The following is a 6653-nucleotide window of genomic DNA, read 5'->3' on the forward strand; positions in this document are numbered from 1 at the left end:
CTCTGGGCAATGCCCCCACAGTGTCAAAATGGGGGAATGGCCTCGCAGGACAATGCGAACAATAGGCCACCCCTAATTTTGGGCGTGTGCATATGTCCCTCCTGCCGCAGTCTGAAAGTTTGGAGGTATGTATTTACTAACAGACATTGTTATATTAATTTGTAAATGTTATGTGAATATCTGTTTTAGACCTTAAACTAAAAATACATTTACAGGGATTTTCATCTAATAAAAATCAGGTTTCCCAAAATATCCTGGTAGAGAGCACTGTTATGCACAGAGTAGTATGTCATGGGTATAATTATATAAATATAAATTATATATATATATATATATATATATATATATATGTGTCTTTTTAAATGTCCTTCTGCTAAAATATATTTTTTTGCGTAATATCCTCATGCTGTTATATCTGGTCGTTATATGACTAAGTTATAAGGGGCAGATTTATTAAGCTTGGAGAAGAGATAAACTGGAGATAAAGCGGAGAAAATGTAAAAGGAGATAAAGCACAGCCAATCAGCTGTGTTTGAAAAAGACAGTTGGGAGTTGATTGGCTGTGCTTTATCTCCTTTTACCTTTTCTCCGCTTTATCTCCAGTTTATCTCTTCTCCAAGCTTAATAAATCTGCCCCTAAATCTTTTTTCATTACAGATGAGCACAGATGGTCTTTGCCAGCTCACTTGAACTTTGTATGTTTAGACACGGTAGTAACGGCGTCGCCATTTCCTTGACAACAGGAGAGGGTTGATGACGTCAGCGAACTGCGTCCCGGCCGGGTGTGTGGTCCCGCGTCCGGAAATGCCGCTATTCACATGGTGTGGGATGTCTTATAAAGGTATGTGCATGTATAATGTTTGTGAAGCCTGATGACAATGAATAAAATCATTGAAACGTTGCTGTAACTTTGAGAGTCAGCAGTCATATTGATTTCTAGCCGCCTGCGAGTGCTATTGTATTTATTTATAAACATAATTTTGCATTACTGTATTTTAGAGAAAACTGAGCACATGTGCATACAGTATATCACAACAAGAGCAAAATCAGTAATAAATCTATTAGCCTTTTTATATTGTGGATTGACTGTCCCATATTTCTTCTTTTTTTCTTGATAGCATTGTTTCAGTTTTTAAGCATGTACTGTAGCTTAAACTGACACTGCACTTTCAGGGTCTCAGTAACTATTAATTTTAACATTGGTCATGCTGTTATATTACATGTCCCAGTTGACCCCTTAATGTCCTGCATGCCGGGACTTGTGGTTCTTCAAATCCCCGCATGTGGTGGAGGCTTGCTTCGACTTGTAATTTGACAGCACAACCCAATGTTATTGTTTTTTCCTATTTTTTACAAAACAAAATCTGCCCATCGCCCACTGGCCAGGTGTGTTAGGGACAGCCCCGGCTTCAGCCTTGTTTAGGTAAAGCCTGGGGGGTACTCCCTTATTGAGGGGGTCCCCACTCGCCCATGAACCCTGCCCAGGGCTGGCCAGCAGAGGGTGATGTTTTGGCTGGATAGCTTACATAAAAATTCCCCATGGCTGTGGCATCACACTGCTGGCTGTTGCAGCCTAGTGCTGGTTTCCAAAATATGGGGGGCCTAGTATTTTTGTTCCCCATAATTTTGGAACCAGTACCAGTCCAAGTGCCTGGTGCTGGTTTCTTAAATACGGGGGGAACTTCACCAATTCCCCCACCCATATTTGGGTAACCAGGGCCGGCATGAATAACCTGGGGCTGGTATGAGGGTACCAAAAATAAGGCTAATGTACTTTTATAGCCCTGATTCGTCACCTAAATTGGTATTAGGAGCTACTAGCGCCCATGTTACATTGTGGTTCAAAGTGGGCTAATACTGTACCTGTAGTGTACCTTTTAGCATGAATGTTGTTTGATATTGTGAATATATAGTACTGTATGTCAAGAACATGATATAATATTTTTAAGGTTATGAGCCTCAGGTACCTTATGTATGTAATTGTGTAAGGTATTCGGTCTGTGCTTGGTGTGTAAATCAGTGTATATATGGTGGCCATATTGTTAATGTAATTCAAAGGTAATATTATCCTGAGGGCTCGAGGAGTTAATTGGAAGCATAGAAGAGGCCAGATACTGTGCTTACAATGTGATCAGAATATCTTGGATATGCAGTCATTGCCACTATAGGCATAGCCTAGAAGTGGGTGCTGGACGGGGTCCCGACAGTCGGAATCCTGACAGTCATTTACCTGACGTCGGGATCCTGACTGTTAAAACACAGACAGATGGGTTCCCAACGACCACCGGCTATTCTTCCTCGTGGGGATCCATGACCTCCATAGAGGGAGAATAGAATAGGTGGCGAGCGTAGGTCAGATCAGTTGTAAAGCACATCCGATTTGAGCCTATTTCTTGGCCAGATCCGTCTGGATCTGGCGAAATCATCCAAAACTGGACAAGTGTATGGGCTCCTTAGGCTGGTGTAAGCAAGTCTCCACAGGGGATACACAGAACTTTTTTCATGCCTTTGTTCCTTGTAGTTGCTTCTGTTTGTTCTTCTCTGAATTCTAGCAGACCTCTCCTAGCCTGACTCCGCATTAGCAGGAGAAGGACAGATGTGGGAGGTAGCAGGTAGAGACCTGATTAAAAATTCCACCAATCAGGACACTGTGCAGCTTCACCAGGTGAGCGCAGCATTATGGGGGTTTGCAAGGTTTTATAAGAGCTTGCGCGGGTCAGCTCCTCATGTTAGTTGCTGGCCTTGGCTAAGGGGTTATCTGTCAAGGTACCTTGTGGAACGCATCATCCATCATGGTGGGCTCAACTACTCTTCCTTGTGGAGCATCCAGTGCTGTGTGGACTTATACAGATTTTCTGCAATATCACAGCTTTGTGGAGGGTTGCGGTGGGGATCCCCGTGGAGAACTAATCTGCTATCGCTGCTGTGTGGATAATTGATAGTTCTGCTGTGTGGAGTTTTTTTTAAATCTTGTATGGAAGGGTTTTGGAACTATAACTTTTTCAAGTGCCTGGATCTTGTTTCTATGCTATGACCTCTTATTGCTGTTTTTTCTATATCTGAGTGCGGTGTGAAATAAAGCATTATTTCAGTTTTATCTGCTCCATTTCCGGACAATTAAAAGAACCAGTAGCCTCACAGCTTAATCTTGGTGGACACCACATCATTTTTTTTGTTTGTTTTTTTACTTTTATAAACTTTTTTTTTACAGAACCATACCCAGATCTCACTGATATGGGCACTGTTCTGTCAAACTCACCTGCCAGAAGCAGGTCTATTTTTATTGTGATTTTTGGTCATGTTTAGGGTGCAGTTTGAAAATTCACACCCTACTGCATTTGCAATTTTGATGTTTTCAATGAGAAAACATCTAGATGTCTAGGTGTGATTTTTGAAGTGTGTTTTTTTTTGGTCACTGCAAAACATGCAATTTTTACCGCAAATCGCTCACTTTTGTGCAATTTTTAGAAACATGCGATTTTGCCCAGTTTTGACCAAAAAAATCGCAAGTTCTATAAAAAATGACACCCTATTACATAGTGCCTATGATGTTGCCAGTAGCAACCAATCAGACTCTAGGAGGCAATAGAATCTGATTAGTTGCCCATAATACATCGGACAACCAGATCAAGTATCACCTGCTACTACTATACAATAATAAATTTATTTTTTTAATTATTACATTATTATTATTATTATTATTAGTGACAATAAAAAAATATTATTATTTATTATTCTTAAAAAAATAATATTTTGTGGAAAATATATTTTTAAAAATTGTTAAATCATTTACACTTCAAAATCAAATTGGTTTTGCAGTGTAAATGATTGCCGCTTTTAAAAAACTGGAGATTTCTTTCCAAATCTCTCATGTTCTGAATCTCTCATCCTATAAAATTTCACCCAAACACTGTTTTAGAACATACTGTATCATAGACTGTAAACTGACTTCTTAAACATCATCTCTATAGAGATATTATCATTGTATGCCTCCATTTATCTATAAACTCTGGCTTATATTTATGTACTTGTTCTTTTGGATAAACCACTTGACTTCAGCTTTTAATGACCCAAGTCTTAAAACTACATATGGAAGCTGATTCCTATATACCGTATTGTGAACTCCTTGTGCTCCTGCTTAATCTGCACATCACCCAGCATTTTGTCATTGGGGAAGTCAATGAAAATGTAATTAAAAGTTTTCTCCAGCTGTTAAACATTTCCTTTTTCTACTCTCATCCATAGTTCCAATTATTTATTGTCCGGGTTTTAGCTTCAGCTACATCTTAGAAATTACAGTACATAAAAGGGTGAACAAATCATGGATGTTAGATTTCATTTATACAGAGCTACTGTACCTAACTACGTAAATTACCAACTTAAAAAAAAATCACACTTTTAGTTCTGTATGTTCCGTCACCAAAAAAATTACATAAAATATACTTATTAATCAGGACTAATTGCAATATGCAAAACTATTCTTTTACTTTTGAACAAAAAGCTTCAAAAACATTTGCGTACGCAGTCTTTTTTATTCTCTGACTAGTATCTTAAAATGATTTTCTGTATCTTCTGTTCTTTGTTATTTTCAAATAACTTACCTTTATTTTGAAAGTGTTTCTTTAGAGAAAAAATAGAGAAGTGAAGTTCAAAAAGAACGGCAACATCCCAGGCTCCCACGGGTACAAGCTGTCACTGTATTGCCTAATGAACAGGTTTTTCATGTGCAGGGATGAATCAGTTTCATTTCTCAAATTATAAACATAACTTCCTACTATTTTTATGCAAAGACAAGTTCTGTTATTCTCTCCAGTAAATAGGGCTGCAGACAAATGATAGGCATAAATCAGTTCTCTAATCATTGTCCCATGGAGGTATGGCTCATAACTGAATGACTGCTGTGTCTTGTGCAATTTTTCATTGGCAAACTATTGTTTTCTCTCTATTGCTACAAGACACTTCTACATAACAGTTTTCCCTTGCAATGAGAGATGCCAGTCATTGCTGAGCATACCAATGAAGCTCTCGCATGTGTGACCAATCGCTGTGTCTTATAAGAGCATATGCTGCATCTGTCATTTTCTGTCATATAATGAGCCTCTATGAATCAGATCCACTTTCATTACTGTGTATTTTTCTAAAATGATGCACACTCTATTTTTGTAAATGAATGATGTACAAAATGAGTAGGCCAGTTCTGACGTCGGTTTTATTTATTGTAATAGTGAGTTCTATATTTAAACATTTGAATTTTAGGCTTGTTTTAATGACTTTGTAAGGTGGAAAAAAACACAAATATTGAAATAAGTATTTTCAGCATAAAATCATTTTTAAAAGGTTTGCTTTTTGCTAAGGTAAAACAATTATGCTGTGAAAGTCACAATTTCAATGCGCCTATGTTGGTTAGGTACCTTTAACTAGTGCATCATTGAAATTGATTTAGTATTTACCATTGGTGGCTCAGTTGCTGTGGTAACCATCATTATATATTAATGAATAGTATAGCTGTACAATGATGCACCACAGCAATTTACAATGCTCTAGGCTGTACACTCTTCCTGTCACTTTATACCTACTGCTTCTGTCGAAAGTCTCAAGTGATAGGGCCATGCACAGCGAATGCTAATATGTTGCACATGTGGTATACATAGGGGTTCGATACGGTGATTGTTACTGCTAATGAATGTAGAATTGGTGTTATTTTAGAGGCCGTTCTTGGATGTTACATGCAAGTGGCTAAGTCAACACGAGCATAACAATGACAGAGGCTGTATCCAAAGATGCAAAGCTACCCACACAGTACGTCTTGCTCATATGGAGAATCTGAACCTACCATAGGGAAACCAATTATATCTAAAGATGCTCTAAAGTGGAACAGCACCATCCAAAGATGTTGCAAGTGGGTGTCTCAATATATCTTAAATGAGGCACACAATTAGCATAAAATGTAGATGTCAAAATGTCTGTGTCCATCTCAGCATCCAGTCCCAATTGGCTCCTTCACAGTGGCTTGTAGCTTCTAAAAAGAAGTGGGCCATCATGCATAGAGCATTAGTGGTTGGGCTTGGTTATAAAATACTAGGCTCAGTTGTTAAATTACACGGGGTACTGTTTGGTGCTGAGGGTGGAGCTTACTAGCACTAAAGCCAGTGGTACTGATTTTTATGCAGATGGCACTCAGCAACCTGCATTCTCTGGGGGTCTAAGGAGTAGTCATGCTGCGGTTGTAACTTTAGCTCAACCCCTGATGCAGCCTTCACTGGATTCACATACTCCTAGTTTAGAAGACTTGTCCATGCCGTATAGGCCAGGTCTAGGGTGGCAATGGCACTGCTGTCATTGTTGCAGCTCTTTCTTCCATGGTGGCTCCATTGCAATGGCAGATGGTGTGCGGCTAATACCCCATAACCCTGGTGCCTTTATGAAGGCAATAGCTTCTATGACAGGTTTATATGCTCTTTTCTTTCCTCCCTTGCAGCTAGTAATCAGATGCACGCTGTGACATTGGCTACTGCTCTGCCTCCTCCAGTTTTGGCACAAATGGTCCTGGTTGAAGAGTAATTGGTGGAGGCCCTTGCAGCTCCTGGCCTTTGCTCTCAAGCCACTGTTCCGACTCCTACTCCTTCCACTATGCTGTCTGGCTGGATAATGCC

At 39.3% G+C, this 6653-nt stretch overlaps 1 long non-coding RNA gene across 2 annotated transcripts in view; it reads right to left on the bottom strand.

Moving 5' to 3' along the window:
- Window positions 1-4954, bottom strand: part of LOC146030161 (uncharacterized) — a 141090-nt gene extending 136136 nt beyond the window's left edge. For both annotated transcript variants that reach the window (XR_014455668.1, XR_014455674.1), the window contains exon 1: window positions 4602-4954. This is a non-coding gene — a long non-coding RNA (uncharacterized LOC146030161). The remainder of the gene's footprint in view (window positions 1-4601) is intronic.
- Window positions 4955-6653: the final 1699 nt, after the last annotated feature.

Source organism: Crinia signifera, chromosome 1, assembly GCF_055691185.1.
Source record: "Crinia signifera chromosome 1, ASM5569118v1, whole genome shotgun sequence".
Classification (NCBI taxonomy): domain Eukaryota; kingdom Metazoa; phylum Chordata; class Amphibia; order Anura; family Myobatrachidae; genus Crinia; species Crinia signifera.